Genomic DNA, 17,631 nt, shown 5'->3' with positions numbered 1-17,631 from the left:
TCCAATTTATTGATCTCACATACACACTTTATAGTGGTGTTAATTAAACTCATGCATATTGCAAAATCCGAGCTCCTAATAGGCTGCAGCTAAAACATTAATCCCTCCTTTTGTTTTCAATACCTGTGGTTTGTTATTGAAACCAAGATTTATTTTCTCACCCTGTTATGAAAGTTCTCAAGGCCTCCATGTCTGTTCCCAGACCAGCCAAGGACAGAATGCTTACCTGTTATGAGAAGACTGTCTGAGAATCCTGCTGTTTATAAAATGTGCCTGAGGACCTAATTATTTACAGAAAATGACTTGGGAACTGCTGCTTTATGGCTGCTTTTTACTTTTCCATCAGCTGTATATTTTCATGGCCTCTTTCTTTAAGCCATGTCTGAGCAAAATTCTCCAACATACTGGCTATTAGTAATCTTGTGGTAGGTCCACATTTCAGTTATGCTAGTTTTCAAAAGTTGGTGTTTATTAAAATCTACTCTAGCTGTGGAATTACAGTGGATATTTAAATATCATGAAACTAACTTAATGACCTGTTGCCTGGGTCCAGATGTACAAAAAGAAGCAGCAGTCAAGCTCAGAGTGCAAATAAGAATGAAAAAAGCATGTGGTAAGAGGACTACAACCTACTTGTGCAGTATTTCTGTTTGCTATTATGGGGTAAAGCATCTCAGTATACACTGTGAAGTGTGGCAGCACGAGAGACACCTTTGTATTGATTTTCATGCAGTGTGAGTAAATGTTAAATGAATACATTTTAAAAGACAGAATATATCTGATTTGTAAACTAAAGTGGTGTGTACAGACAGAGCTTTGCAATATGAGTGTAACCTAAATGTCCTGTAAGTTCAATTTGTACAGCTTGCCTTCTTGTGACAAAAAATGATGATGACAATAAGTTTTTGAAGGACTGGCCATCTCAGGGAGATGTTTTCTTTCACAGCTCACCTCTGCTGCTGCAGGCGTGCCTCACAGTGTGGGACTGCCTGGACAAGGCAGGGCCAAGGAAACACAGGGGATGACTCTGGGACAGCTAATAAATATATTTCCTTCAAGAATCAGGAAAACTAAGCCTATGAAATGCTTTAAATTAGCCCTTTGCTTTGAAATAGTTAGTGCCTCAGCTCTGTCACTGCTTTTAGTGGAACAGAGGAATTAGTACGGACTCTTTCTGAAACCAGATGTGTGTTTGTTCCATTAAAAGCCAGCCACATATTTGCATATTGTGTAGCATAAACTTCTCACTACAGCTGTGTAGGTTGATAGGCTGAGGTTTTATTTTCAGACATGGCCTGTGTAAGAGCACAGATGTAGTTCTGAGTTGCTGTAAAATAGGTGATAAATTTTTGTGTACCCCAAGTTAAAATTGATATTTTACAATAAAGAAGCTGGCTCTTCCAAGAAGAGACTCATGGTTGGAGGGCTGTATAATTTGATGAAAAGCATTGCACAGTTTTATGGTCAATCTAAAGAATATACTTGCTATTTAATATTCCAAACATACTGATCAGAAACTGTATTTTCTTCGATGTTTTGCACTCCCAAGCATGGCTTAGCGTCAGCTGGTGTCAAAATCTTCATTTTAATGGCATAGTTACATTACTGTGATAGCAGTAGGCAGCGTCAGTGGTGCATGCACTTCCAGAATGGGCTGAGGTTTTTCTTTGCATGTGTAACTCTGTCATGTGTTTGGGGCCATTTGTTGTTGGCAGGGTCGCTCTGGCAAAATTGTTTGCTGAGTCCAAAAGAAGCAAATATAGAATATAACCCAGTTTTGGGTTTTCTGGTGTTGCTGACGTTGGCTATAAATCTTATAAACACAGAGAGCGGAGCTTTTATTGAAGCACAGCTCTATTTTCCTCCTTCACATGTCCATATTGTTGAGAGAGCATCAGGTTTCAGTGCTTGCCAATGGGAACATTTATAATGGATGCATGAAGAGGCTGCCTGACTCTATGAAACGTGTAGCCATTCAACATGAGCCTTCAGCCATGTGAGTCAGTGCACCATGTTTCAGTCATTCCCATGAGATCATAACTTTCTGAGTGCATGTGGAGCTCCAGCTCCTCCTGGTTTTCCCCCAGGCTGTTATGTGCATGCATGCATACACTCCAGGTGGTTGGTCTTCTGGTTCTCACCTTGGGAGGTAGCTAAGGAATATTTGTCAGTGCTCTAATTGGCCTGGTTTATCCCCAGTTTGCTGCCATGGGCATGAGCATTGCCACCTTGGATCCTGTCCCCCAAGTCCTTAGATTTAAAGCCCACCTCACCGTGTTGGCCAGTCTGCTGCAAAGTTTCCCTTGTCTATCAAGGACAAGTGGATCCCATCCCTCTCTGACAGGGTATAGTCACTGAAGAATTCCCCATTGTCATAAAACCAAAAACCTCTTGGAGACACCAGCCACAAAGCCAGTAGTTGATATGCATTATGCATCTATTTCTGGCTGCACCCTTTTCTCTAACCAGTAAAATGAAAGAAAAGATAACTTGGGCACCAATACTTCATGCTTGCACTCCCAGGGCTTTGCAGTTTTCCTTGACTTTGCCCAGGTTCCAGCTTGCAGTGTCATTCACGCCCATATGAAAGAGGAACAACTGAGAGTAGTCTGTGACCTTGGCAGGCAGTGGCACTGTCTCAGCAGCAGCTCAGCACTGGAGAGTCAGCATACCTCTCATGACCCCCTGTCAGGATGGCAGTGGGAGCCTTAGTGCCCCTTAACAGAGAAACAGCAACTATGAGCACTTCTCTGTTTGCAGTATCCTCTGTGTCACTGGCATATTGTCTATAAATAAACAAACTTTTTTAGTTTAATAGTCATTCAAAATAATACAGTTTTTCATAGTTCTTTTCATTGTTTTTCACAGGTCTTTTTACTTGTAATTCAAAAACATAATTAACAATGAGACAGCTCCCCAGTGAAATTTGTAAGCCTGGCATATTAATTTTATGGAGCATATCTGCCAAGGCAGGGGGCAGCTGTAGACCCAGACCATGTAGGCAGTTGCCTAAGGCAGCAAAAGAGACACAAAAATCACAGTGATTGCAGAGCAGCTCCCCCAGGCACCACCTGGTCTGTTGAGATTATACAATCTTCTCAGCCTCAATAATGAGAAAATTTATCCCACTCCCTGGCTTTGTTTTCCCTCATCCTCCTGCTGGTAGACAAAGGAGGTCTGGAAAGATCCCAGCATGGAGCCAGAGAAGAACTGCTCTTCCTTTTATCTCCCTTCTCTCACACAGTCATGCTACATTGGGTCAGAAAGTCCAAGCAGGTGTTTGCAATTTTAACCTCATTCATTTTGAAACAGTGCTGTGTAACCTTGAGTCTGCCTGTGACAAAATCATTATATTATTATATAATTTCTGTATGACTGTACTGGCTTGAGCTAAGGTAGAGTTATTTTTCTTCATATTGTGGAACTGTTTTTCTGGTCTGTGATGAAAACAACGTTGGTAGCTCGGGAGTGCTTTTGCCATTGCTGAGCAGTGCATGCACAGCACCAAGATTTTTCTGTTTCCCACACCTCCTCCCCAGCAATTGGGCTTGGGCAGCACAGGAATCTGTGAGGGGACACAGATAGGGCAGCTAACCCAAATTAACCAGAGGGATGTTCCATATTGTACAACATCATGCTTTCCAATAAAACCTGGGTTAAAGAAGAGAAAAGGGGGAACATTCTGAGATAAGCGTGTTTTCCCAAGTAACCGTCATGTGTGGTGCAGCTCTGCTTTCCTGGGGATTGCTGAACACCTGCCTGCCTAGAGGAAGTGCTGAATCAATCCTTATTTTACTTTTCATGCATACTCAGCTTTTGCTTTACCTATTAAACTGCCTTTATCTCAATGCAAAGTTTTTCTCACTTTTACCATCCCAATTCTCTTACCCATTCTTGGAAAGAGTAAGTGGCTGAGTAGAGCTGAGCTGCTGACTGGGGTTATCCCACAATGACCACACAGAATTTAGGACTGCAACTCCTGAACTGCAGTGGGTTTGGTCATTCTGGTCATTCATTTGGTTATTGTTTGTGATCCTTGTAGCTTCACATATTTACTAATATAAACAAGGTTTCAAATCAGCCTGGCAGATTTTATTCCAACAGGTCTCAGCTTTCAGCACTGCATGCAAGTGGAAAGGGAATTTACACTGGCTAATTCCTGCTAGCCTTTCTCTCTTTCTCTCCCAATCTTTATAACATCATTGTGAGTTGCACCAGGCAGCAGGACGGACAAAAAGAAACCAAGCACTGCAGCAGGTTGGCATCCCACACTCTTGTGAGCCTTATGCATCCAGCCTCACAATCCAACAGCTGAGAAAATCATGTGTTCCTGTAAATTCATTGCCTGTTAACTTTACATGAGGTTTTCACAGCTGATTTCTAAAAGCTTGACCAAAGTTGATGTAGGGAACCATAATGAATTGTTTTTAGGATTTGAAAGTACAGCCTCAAGTAACTTAGCAAACAATTTCTAGTACTGCATTCCTTGAAATTTTCTCCAGAGGACTAAGGAAAATTTTAATAAGACTGAATATATGCAAGAATTATACCAGTATTCCATTTGGAAAGTTCAAATGCTAAACTGTCATTACTCTGGGTTCTGATTTTCATATCTGTTGTTTCACATGGGGTTATTCTATATTCATACCCTTCTGAAATTAGGTATTCATAAAGGCTTCTGAGGTCTGTACTTCATACATTTTGCCACCTCTGGATTTGTTTCGACCATCTTTTCAATTGCATCTTTAGCAAAGTCATGAATATTTGTTGCTGGTAGAATGGAGTCTCACTTTTCATTCCATGGCCATCTCTGGTGTTTGCAAATTACTAGATTTTTTTTTTTTTAATGCATCCAGGGAATTTCTAGATGTTTCTGAATCAGAGAATTCCCACTTGTCAGCTCTCATTACCATGTCCTTTCCTAAGTTGAATCTGATGTAGCAACAAAGCCAACAGCAGCTGGTTTAGTTTGAAGATGCTTTAAATAAGGGGAGAATGCATATATCTGGGCTTGACTCACTATAGCTAATTTTTAGAAAGGTTTTACTGAAATTATTTTTCATTTCATTTTTCATTGTTATTTAATGATGGAAAAATTATCCTAATAAGAGATCAGTTTAGAAAGATTTAGAAATCAATAGGAAGGAGTGGTGTTTCATACGATAGGAATTCTAGAGAAAAATAATTGGACAGTAATTGCATTTGAAGGCAATTGCAGACTAGCACAGACTGCAAATATAAGAAAAGGCAGAGAGAAATTTTTTTTGGTCAGAAAATCAAGGTTTCAAGGTTGTAAATAGTTGTTATTTCAAGCATGACTGCTAAATCCACACACTGTACTTCACTCAGACAAGGAGATTTAGGATAAACCAGCTCTGTACCATAGGACAAACTAAAAATGTCTCTAAACTAGCTCCCTCCAAGCTAGATAGAAGCAGTGGAGCAGAGTAAATGTAGCACATCACACAAACTGATTGTTTTTTTTGAGAGATTAACCATTTCTAACCTGAAGGTGAGTTGCTCCAAAGTACAGCTCAAGCGAGACTGGGATTGTCTGCACCTGGCCATGGACACATGCAGCAGAAATATTGAAGGAAATTTCCTTAACTTTTCACAACTTTAAGTAATCTAACTTTTTGTTGTGAAGTTAATTTTAATCTTAGTCTCATTTTGTCAGTCAGCATGAACTGTCCTTCTAAAGACAGGAATTTATAAGATCCCTTTTTGTACAGGTTGCTTTCACCACTCTACTAGAGTGCCTAGGAGTTATATAACTACAGATTTTTAATAACCCTGCTGAGAAACTTTTCATTGATATTAATGTTTCTGGGGACTTGCTAATTGTTTAGGATTACAGATTACCTCATTATTTTAAACACCTTCTCATAAACCCCACAAATGAACCAGAGAAAAGATAATGAGGAATAGTACATTTGCTTTCTAAAGATTTTGTGTGGGCTCAGAGACTCAATGGAACTTGCTGTAGAAAGTAATTTTCATTCATGAAGACAGTTAAAAATTAAGATTTTGCAGTGACAATGACATCTATTGCAGATCTTCCTTGTATAGGTTGAAAATTTTCTTGTAACCTCACCTATTACTACTGTGTACAAATAAATTCTTGCTCTCATGCATCCAGTTCTGAACAATGCAGAAAGGCAATTTTATCAGTCCTAAAGAAGAGCAGTGTTTTTTAGGAAAGCAGTAACTCAGTTTGTGTTGTATGTGTATATGTGTATGTGAAGCTGGTAAAACACAGAATTACCTAATCTTCACTTCCTACCTGAGAAGAGAGGTGAGACTGAGGAAAAGCTGACATAGGAATATAATATATCATCCAGCAATATAACAGCATGAGTTTAAAATAATGCAAACTACTCAGTGACTGAGGACAGATCTACAGACCTACAAATCAGCTCAGTTTAGGGAAGCTCTGAAAAGAATTTTAGAGAGAAATCCATTACATTCCCACCCTAAAGCATTAATTTAGTTTTCACAGATGAGAGATCTGAGAAGAAGGAAAAACCTATGACTCAGAAACCAATAGCACATAAGGTGTGATCTCTAATACATTGTAGTGTATATATTAGAAGCAGTGAGTCTACACTGCAGCAGAAATCCAAGAACTGAGCATCAAATGAGAGTCCAATTAGTAAACTTTTCCTTTGGCTTTGCCATTTATCAGGACTTGGAATTTCACCACAAAGAAGAATGCTGCATCCTCATTGCATGCATGTTTATTCAGATATCTGAGATTAGAGTATCAGAAAGTGATTAATTCTCAGAAGTGTTATATTAGGAGCTTCTTCCATGCGTTTCTGAATTCTCATCAATGATAAAACTTTTGTGCCGGCTTTGACTATAAGTTCAAGGTTTTGCTTCTCAGGGTTTCTATACCTAAGTAACTCATGAGATGTCCCTAGAAACGATTGCTGTTATAAAGCAAGTCACAATTTAAGTAAATTTTTATGAGGCCACTAGATGGTGCCACATATATTGTTAAATGCCTCAGAAAACAAAATTCTGGGGAATACCAAAAAAACAAACAAGCAAAGACCAAGACATAATACTGCTTCATGAAATAGCAAGGCTGTGTTGAGACACTACTACAGGGTCTCCATCCTGTCATTTCCCTCTACTACCTCAAATACTTCTCTGTTCCTTCTTCTGTGTATTGGGTGGGACTGTACACTTCAGAGGGATCACCACAACAGTGTCAACTCACTGTAGGGTATATGATCAATAGTCTTCTCTCTTCTCACTGTAAATTTCTCAGAGTTAATTTCAGTAATGTCTACAGATATTTTGGAATTTATGTATCTTTATGTAGCTTTTAAGGTATCTTGTTACTGTGTAGTTGCCATGTGTTATCTACAACAAAATTTTTCTTATTGAGGCAGCCAACACTGGCTTCTGTACAGTACTCACAGCATAAGGCAGCAAGACTGCTGGGGCTCATACCCACCTGAGTTTTGCACTGGAGTAAGCTGAACTATTCTGTGGGTTGGGTAGTGAGTGCTTTTAAGGAAATAAAACTGGTGGATTATTTTCCTGGCCTCATAGGCAATTGTGAGAAAGTATAGAAAATCTGTGGCATTTGGTTGGCACAGTATGAGCTCACATGAGGCATTTTCATGCTACAAGTATCTGGGTTGTATTAAGCTGGTGTGTGTGTTCCTTTCAGGTCTGTCAGTGCAAACTCAGAACACAATTGCATTTGAAGAAAGAGATTACACTTGTGTATGGCACTTAATGAGCTCACAGCTCGTTGGTATCGTGTAAAATAGAGTTGGGGGTTGCACATTGTGGCAATACTCAAGGTATCTTCAGGGTTAATTCTGCAGTGAACATAAATTTCTAGCTGTTTAGTTCAGTTTTCAAGTTGACATTTCATTGTGTGGTAGTGTCTGTGAGACCTGCTGACACATGACACAGTATCAGCCTGAGACTACTTGAGAAGTAGCTGTATGGTTTTATTGCTGATCTAATTTTAAATTTGAAAGTTTTGTTTATTTTGTTCTATGCAAAATCTATCTTTATGAGCTTACTGAGGATTATGACCAGGGAATTCAGTGAAGCTATAAACAGAGGCAAGCAAAAGTGATAAGTCAGATAAATTGCTGAATATTGAAAAGGCCAAAGCAATAAAAAGTAGCATTATAATTCATAGAGTATGTGAGGCATTAAAAAGTCATGCAGGTTCAAATTTTTGACCAAGATAGATAAATAGAACCTGATTATTTTTTCATTACAAATATGGTAAAGAAGATAATAAAAAAGTATAAACTTACTGTATCCTAAAAGACCTCACAAAATCAGGCTGTTCATTTGCTGTTCTGCATCAGATTTAGTCAAGGCTGACATTTAATGGAAAACATTCTCAGTGCTATAGAAAAGTGATGGAGGATGTGATCATCTAGCATTACTGTTTCAAGCCCCATCCCAACACATATTTACATGCCATAATAAGTACTTTTTGTTGGATTATTTTGATTGAGGATTACAGGCAGATGCATTTTTCTCCTATATTTTAGCAATCACCAACTTAAGCAGCTACATATAATTTGTATATTGATTCAGTTAGTCATATTGAAGTCATGGAATAAAATTCTATTTAACTTAGTGATGTAAAAATAGGCAGAACAAGGTAGGCCTTAACTGGTAGGCCTTACTGTTCCATTTCCATCAGAAAGCACAGAGTTTTACTGCAGAAAAATAGGCCACAGCATCAGATGATATTTTCCTAGCAGACATATCTGGGTGCAAATTTAGATATTTTGCCTTAGGGGTGAGACAAGACAGTAAATAATGAAGTGAAGGGATATTTTCAGGAGATAAATGTACTCATAGCCCTCATGTAGATGGAATATAGGGAATCTGCACCTTTGCTAGTGAATCATAGGACTGTAGACATCTAAGTCACACGAGGCACTCAGAGTTTCCATTTTCTGGTTTATAAATATATGATTGGGCATTTTCATTAAATATAGGCAAGTTGGAGCTTAAAAATATAGACTAGGAAGTTATATTTGCTGAAGCAGATAAATATATGTCAAGTGAAAGCTATGAGGATTGTATCAACTATAATTCAGATACTGCTAATAAGAGAAGGCAAAACTGAAATGGTTTTATGTACCTAAACCAGAGAACCAGAGAATTAAAACCACACGAGCAGACATAAAATCACTTGGTATATATTTAAATAGTCAGTTATTCCTCTTCCTTAACTCTGCTCCATCACCAGTGGCAGTGAGGCATTGGCCATACTATTCAAACCTTGAGGTGGCTATTAGTGCAAATACATTTGTCCAAACATGTCAAAAATTATCCTTTCCAAAGCTATCTTTCAGCTTAACTATCTGTCCCATTATGTCATTTCTGGTGAGGAATGTGAGCTAAATGGGCAAATGTCAGTCAATTAGAAAGGACCTTCAGCCTCTGATGCCTGACTGCTGCTGGTTCATTACCAGTGCTATTTAGTAACTCTTAAGAGTATAGAGAAGGCAATCCTTTATTACATGTTGGCTAAATGTTTGCATTTGTTTAGAATTCCAAAATTTGAGGAAACACAGAAAGAGAGTGCCAGTTCCTTTGCTAACAAACCAAACTCCAGATTTGTTTTCAGTTGCAGAGTCTTTTTGACTCCCCTTCAGACAATCTTAGGAAGATTGCAGCTGCTCCCTTCATCCTCTTCCTTAAAGGCTCAAGAAATCCAGCTCCTTCAGCTCCTTCTCATGCTTTGCACCCTCTCTCATCATCTTGGTGGCCCTCCAGAGACCTTTCTCCACCTGCTCTGTATCTTTGTTCTGAGGTCTCAGCCTGGGCTGGCACACTGAAGTGGCCTCCTGGGTGCCAGGCAAGCAGCAGTGAGCAGCCCCTTGCCTGCTCTGCCGGCCGGGATCCCTCTCTGTGCCTGGTACACACGCAGGGCTGTCGCCACAAGAGCGCACTGCTGGCTCGCATTCAGCGCAAATCACAAAATTGTCCACTGGGATCCTCTCAGCTGGATCAGAGGTGTGGCTTCAGATGAGCAGATAGCTTCCAAGGGATATGCTTATATCTTGGCCAGACCTTTCCTTACTGTAACTTCTAATGCAGCTGTCAAGTTTTGGCCACCAATTTGTGCACCAGGGACTCTTTAGGCTCCATGCACAGAACAGGAGCTGTAAATAAAGCCTGGTAAGTTATGTGCAGGAGTGAGCCCCTGGAGCAGGCATACTTTAGTTTTGGAAAAGCAAAAATATTATTAAGCATCAAACTTTTTAAAAGTGATTTTGGGTGGTCTTGAGATTTCCTGTTGTTTGGATGCTTTTTGCTGATATGGACAGAAATTTCACAAAATCACAGAATTTGGTGAGTGACTTCTGCTGCTTCTCGTACCTTGAAACCCTTCACCATCTTTGTTGCTTTCCTTTTGAAGCTCTCTAATAGCTTAATATCTTTCTTATGTTGTGGTGTCCAAAAATGCACACAGGCCTCAAGCTGAGGCCGCCCCAGCTCAGAGCAGAGGGGACAGTCCCCTCCCCTGCCTGGCTGTGATGCTGTGCCTGATGCACCCCAGGACAGGGCTGGCCCTCCTGGCTGCCAGGGCACTGCTGGCTCAAATTCAATTTGCCACACACCAGAACCAAAAGGGCCCTTTCCATGGCACTGATTTTGCCTGGTTTGCTGTCAAGGGTCTCTGGGTCCTCGTGGGGCCATTGCTCAGGTGTCCCTGAGCTCAGGAATTCCCTGTAGAGCTCCATCCAGCCCTCAGCCCTGGACTTACCTTGGTCACCACTGCCACTGCCCCCTCACCAACTTCTTGATGTTCTGACCAGTCCTAGAGTATACTGTAGCTTAATGAAAACACTGATATCTTAGTAATGGGCCAAAATCCAAGAGAAGCATCCTATGGCCAAAGCTTGAGGCAGCTGTCTTGGCTAGAAACCAAAGTTCTCCATTTTCTCAGGGCCTTCTATTCATGGTCTTACAAAGTGCCTTTTTAAAAAATCAGCCCTAAACAGAGAGAAAAAATTGAGCTGAACAGATTTTCACTTGACCAGAGGTTATAAAAATCATTAAAATAGTTATTAAAGTCATGTATCCAGAAAGTGAAGGTCCTCTTTAAATGCCCAGCCTACTGTAATGTTCCAAATACTTGGATTTATTACAAGTTATTCTCATTGAAAACTTGGATTTATTACAAGTTATTCTCATTGCCTGGTAGCTGCAGGACACTGTCCTGTGGGAGGTGACCTCTGAGTGAGAGTTAAATTTTAAGCCTGGATAAGGCCATCAAGATTCAGCCATGTGTGAAAGGATTGCACAAACAAAACCTCTTACACAAACAAACCATCCAGCTCAGTCTCCTGCATTCACTGCCAGTCATGTCTATGATTCTATTTTTTTTCAGAGAATCCAAGCATGTTTCAAAAATTTTCATCCTGCTGGCAATAATGTGCCAGCTCCTTTTAGGACAAATACATTATTTTGATTAGCCTGATGCCATTCTAGAAATCCTGAGGCATTATGCAGTTTTGTTTATCTCAAGTGTTAAAAATGCTTGAGTGACCTTTGGCCCCTTCAAAGCCCTGGTTTTTTGGCATCCCACTGAGTTTCCCTGGTAAATTTAGGGAGTCAGGAAAGTATGTCTCAGGCTGCCATCCTCACACTTGTTACCTCCTCACTCTGAGCTGTCTGTCCCCCATCCAGTCTTAGGTGTTTTCCTATGACAATGGAATGCTTTTTTTTTTTTTTTTCTTTCATGTAAAGTTATTCTTAGATTGTTCTGGATAACTTGTCAAATATTTATGTGCATTTTACTCCTGACCTTTATCATACAATCAGCTAGACCAAAAACATTAACTTTGTTGGTTTATTTCTAAATGATTTCCAGAATTTAAACCACTTTAAAATTTCTTCTTCCCAGATTACCATCTATGTACCCTGTACATAAACAGAAGTGAAAAACCATTTCTGCGTTTTGATATTATGACTTGCCTAAAATTGCAATAGTACTAAACAGGTTATTTTAATGCCCAAGACCTCAAAATAGCTCTATGTAAGAGTATGCAAACAATCTTGATAAGCAAGTTACTTCATTCTGAACTTCCCTTATTTACCTTCCAATGCAGAACACCTTCCTATTCTTTTCTTCCAAATAGCAATCATGTATGATTTCTTATATTCTGCACAGCCTTCTCTAACCTGAAAACTTCACTTCTCTTGTAATTTTATTATCCAAACAGGTCTATATTAGAGATTTCTCCTCAGTTATTGCAGATGAGAAGCATATGCAAAACATTTCCCACAGATGTTTGAAGAAATTTTTAAAACATAAAAGCCCACAAACTCAAATCCAGTTGTATGGAACCAACATGTTAGTGCTATGCATCCCCCATTCCCAGCCCCGATTCAGACAATTTCCTGGAGAAGAGATGACAGAAGATGATCCAGGAAGCAAAATGTGACACCAGCAATGAGTGGTTTAGCAGTTGACCAGTGTGAGCTAGTGCCAGAGCTGATATCCTGCCTCTCAGCGTTGGTGTCTTGGGGATAAGTCTGGAATTTATGGGTCTTGCAGTGAGTGCTTCTCTACTGCTGAGAGCGTAAAGGTGTGAGTATCAGTTTTAGAATTTTGATGAGAAACAAACAGTAGGACAAATATTGAGCACATGTATTCAGCATAACTTTATTAGGAATGGGAGAAAGGAATGTGGGAGTAAGCAGGTTTGAGATTACTGTGGTTAAGCAGGATAAAGCTAGTGGAGTAAATTAAATCAATAGCTGAGATGATGACAGAGCTCAAAACACAGAGTAAGAATAATACTGTCACAAAACCAAGAACATTTATAGTTTGAATGGGCCCTCCAGGGTCATCACTGGGTGGTGAATCACTTTAGCCATGTGTGTTCCTAGCAAAGTCATGCTGCCATCCTAATGTGGCATCAGCCTCCTAGTCTATTTTGGTAGCTGATTTCATTGCAGCAGCTTGCCCCTTCATTCAAACTGCAATCATATTGCATCCCACTCTTGATTTTAAGGTGATGAGAATCAAATAAATTCTTCTGGTTACTGAATTACTCTACTGCATATTCTTCTCACACTTTGGCTCCTTAACATTCAAAGCTCTGCCATCTGCATATAACTACATTATAACACTGCAGAGGGCACTATTGGTGCATATGAGCAGCTGTTGAGAAAACCCAAAATTTCATCTGCATGAAATTAGGACAAGGGATGTCTGCAAGTATGTATTAATTCATTCACTAGTGTTAGACCTATTTGGTCTATTGATGCTAAGGGCCAGGTGATGAAATCATATCTGGCCAAACATCCTTAGACATAAAGAAAATAGAAATAAGATTCCAGTAGTCAGTTCAAAATTCTTGTATATTTAGAACTTTAAAAAATCGTGGCAGAGGGAATCTCCCTTCCCACTCCTAAAACTCTTTCATTTTAGTGGTGGTTACACAGTAAGTTTTAAATCTCTGTGCATTTTTCTCTGGGGTGTCTTAGTTTTTAGAAGCCATCATTTGTGTGTGCCTATACCCATTGAAATCTTAATTTCAGTATTTAAATGAGAGATCAGCTTTTAAAAATTTCACTTGTGATTTAAATAAATATACCAAATCACCATATAGAAAACCCTTGATGAACTCTCTGACAGCCATTTAAAGAGAAGATTTGCTCCTATTTCCAGATCAGTTCCTGAATAGTACTGTGACTTTAGGCAAATGAATACTTAGTTTGTGTATGACTGTAAATTGGGTGTGCTTGCTAGTAAAATGATTTATAATTCTTGGACGGAATGCTAATAATTTTAGGAAAATATTTTGATATCTGCAGTTCTTGAAAGTTTTGCTCTTAAAGTGATTTCAGTTGTGTTTAAGATAGAGAGTTTTGATGGAAAATGGGGATCTGGGCTCTTTGAAATTCACTATTCAAGTAATTAGTCTCCTGTTTTTTTCTGCAGACCATAAATAAGCAGCCAAAGCCACAAGTGTTCATCTTGAAGGCATTTTGCTGACATCAGTTCTCTGCTGTATCTACTTTCTTAATGTCCAAAGAAGATCTTTACCTTAAAGAACAGAAAAACATTCCCAGTAGAAAAAAGTTCTAGGAAAAATCTGTTCACACTAACTCTGAAAAAATTAGAGAATGATTTGATCAAAGGGGTTAAACAGCTTGTACAGAATGTGTTCTCAGGCTAGTCGAGAAAGGTCTGAAAGGATCCAGAGACTGGAAGTTGAAAACAGGTATTTTCACAGTAGGTTTATTTGCGTTTTTAGAGATGTGAACAACTAGCTACTGTAAAGACACGTCATGATGGCTTCTCTATAATTATGTTCATTCATGTATTTGCTTTTATCTCTGAAAGATATGCTCTTCAAAGTTTAAAAATTAATTCAGAAAGATTCTGTACTCCTCTACCAAGGTCAATCCCATACAGATTCAGATCCAGACCTAGATCTGCCATGTGATCCTAAAGGAGGGAGCACAAACTATTTTACAAGTCTATTCCTAAGCTTCTCTTTGGCTTATGTAAGGCTTATTTCATATGATTGGCTCCTGACAGCCATTCATAAAACTTGCAGCATTTGCTATCCAAATAGCTTCCAGCCACTGACATTATATCCTCTAGCATATCTGCTTACATTCTGCTGTTGTCCTACTTCCAGACACCATTCATCTTTGAGTGCACAGTTTCACTAGATGCATTAGTTGCTTGCCCTGCTGATATCTTCATTGAAAGCACTCAGATATCACAAACAGCAGCTGCCATTTAAGCAAGATAGCCACATGGTTTGATATGTTAAAATACTGTAGGTCTCTCTAAATCTGCAAAGCTTAAGCATTGAGTAAGATTGCTTACTCACTGGCTGTTCATATTGCTTTTGCTGGATTAGTGTAAACGATGTAAAAATTAGTTGGCTTGAAGGAAAATTAACTGACAGCACTAAACATGTTATATTAACTATTTTACCATTCTACAGCTGAAGTGCCTGAGATGATCTTCTCATGAATGTTAAATCCCCACAAATCAGCATATTCAAACAGGGGAGAGGACCCAGGGGTTCATACCTGTTTCTGTACCTTTCCTCCCCATTTTATCTCCCTTTGCCATCCCAGTGTCCTATGCCACATTTATGGGACTTTTACTCTAAAACTGGGGTGGTGGGGCTGACCTGGGTTAAAACTAATTCAGCACAAGACTAGCTAACTAACAAGATTAGATAACTGAATGGCTTCTGCAGGCTGTAGTTGCACTGTGCATTTATTATGCAGCTCCACAAACAGTTATTGTGGTGTTAAGGAATAAAACAGCATTAGGTTGAAGGGCAGTCAGAGTCTCTTTGGTGTAACTGCTCATGCTCAAAGCTTTTGGGAAACTCCATGTTCTGTGCTAGACATCATTGCCAGGCCTGGCCTCAGCATAAGATTTAGGAATAATACAGCTGAAATATTGGATGTCTTCTTACCAAGGAGACGTCAATTAGCATTTCATATGTACAGACTGCAAGACTATTAAAGTAGTCTTTAATACCTGAAAACTTCAATAAGAAGTAATTCAATTTGATATAAAAAGGACACTGTAGCATTTTTAATTGAAGAATATGCAAATCACTTTCAAGACACTATTTCACGTTAATTTTTTAATGACGAGTAAGCAAATGAAAGTTAGCATTATACATCAATGAATTAGTTTTCTCATCAACTTCATTGTCAGTATTATGAATGTCACCATGGAAAAAGAAATATGAAGTTATATTACATTGCATTTAATATAAAATATTAGTTGTCTATAGCCAAATTAGCTGTAAAGTAGAAGCAAATTATGCTTATATCTCCTTTAAGTCTAATTTCTTTTTGAGTGATATAGAAAGTAAATTGGAATTTTGTCAAGTAGGATCCTGAACCACTGTGTTCTTTATTGGAGGTCCTTATAACTTTCTCATACTTAACACTGTTATATTATCATTTTACTTGGCAACCCTTGCATTTTTTTTAAAGTAGGTTAAGTATGAGTCATATTGTTATAACGTGATTGTATCTCATTCCAGGCTAAGATGTTGAGCTTGCAGAACACAAATGAAATCTATCTGGAAAGAAACAGTAAGTCACTTACTCGAATCTTTTTAGATTTCAAACTTTCAAACTTTTTAAGTGCTGAAAAAAAAAAATATTTTCAACACAGGAAAAATATCAACAGAAAGTGTAGATTCAGGGAATAAATCACAGAACTAGATCACATGAGATCAAAATAGTTTTATCTTTGTTGCACATAATTGCAATGTGACCTTAAAGTCCATCTCCACAGTGCTTTGCACTGACTACCAATGAGTGGGCATTCATCTCATTGAACCTCAGTTGTCTAGAAGTTAGGTATCTGTTTTAAGTTATTCAACTGGATTGTATTTATCTTTTGTCAATGCAGACATAAATAAATATATCATTGAGATGGGATGGGCCTTCCTTAGGAACTTTCCCCACTGGCAGTAGAGAAAATGTAACTTGATTGGAATGCACCCATTTAAGTTAGGTAGGTAGGTAAATTAAGCATTACCCTAGTAACTCACTGGTCAATATTGGTTTCTTTCTGAATGGTTTCTCTAAGAATTTCAGATGTCACTAAATTAGGAGGATGAAGTAGCATGGGGATTTGCGCTGACTGCTTTGTCTTTAGGAATCCTTAACCTCTCTTTTTTAACCCCTCCTGGCTGCAACATAGAAATGATAAATATCACTTTTGTGTTCTGGTTTCAGCTGGAATAGATTTAATTTTCCTCCCAGCAGCTGGTACCGTGCAGTGTTTTGGATTCAGTATGTTGATAACTCACTGATGTTTTAGCTGTTTTAGGTAATGCTTACCCTTAGGTCAAGGACTTTCAATTTCCCATGCTCTGCCAGTGAGGAGCTGCACAAGAAGCTGTGAAGAGTCATAACCAGGAGATCTGACTGGAACTGGCCAAAGGGATAATCCATACCACAGAATGTCATGCCCAGTATGGTGGGCAGTAAACTGGGGGGCAATTCTCAGTTGGAACATGCCAATTGGTGCTCAGACTGGGCATTGGTCAGTAAATGGTGAAAAATTGCACAATGCATCACTTGTTTCCCCTCTCCATTTCATTGCAATTATTATTATTGTTAATATTCACTTTATTTCTATTATTAGTTCTGATACCAAACCAAACATTTCGCTTTTTTCTGATCCTTTGCCCCATCCCACCAGGGGGCAGGAGGAGTGAGAGAGGGTCTGTGTGGTCTTTAGTTGACATCTGGATTAAACCATGACATTTTTGTAAAACAGTTTCATTTTCCTGACTCTTTTGCAGTAAAAGTAATGAATACTAAACAAATTAAAAGCCAATGTGATTTGATTGACATGGAATTTCCTGATAATTGATTCTGCTCTGATATTGATCTCTCTATGGATACTGACATAGTGTAACTACTGACATGCTTTTTGTTGCTGTAAGGCCACAAATGCCACATACTGTATTCTTACAGTTAGGCTGCATTCCTATCTGATATAATAGGCATTTTGGCTAAGACTGCAGTACAGAATAAGTCCCCAGGTCTACATGCTTATGATCAATATGAGTATTAGTTTAGAAAAATTAAGACAGAAATGAATGTGCGCTA

This window comes from Ammospiza caudacuta, chromosome 6, assembly GCF_027887145.1.
Source record: "Ammospiza caudacuta isolate bAmmCau1 chromosome 6, bAmmCau1.pri, whole genome shotgun sequence".
NCBI classification, from domain to species: domain Eukaryota; kingdom Metazoa; phylum Chordata; class Aves; order Passeriformes; family Passerellidae; genus Ammospiza; species Ammospiza caudacuta.
The sequence above is the reverse complement of the archived record's forward strand: the minus strand, read 5'-3'. Positions refer to the sequence as shown.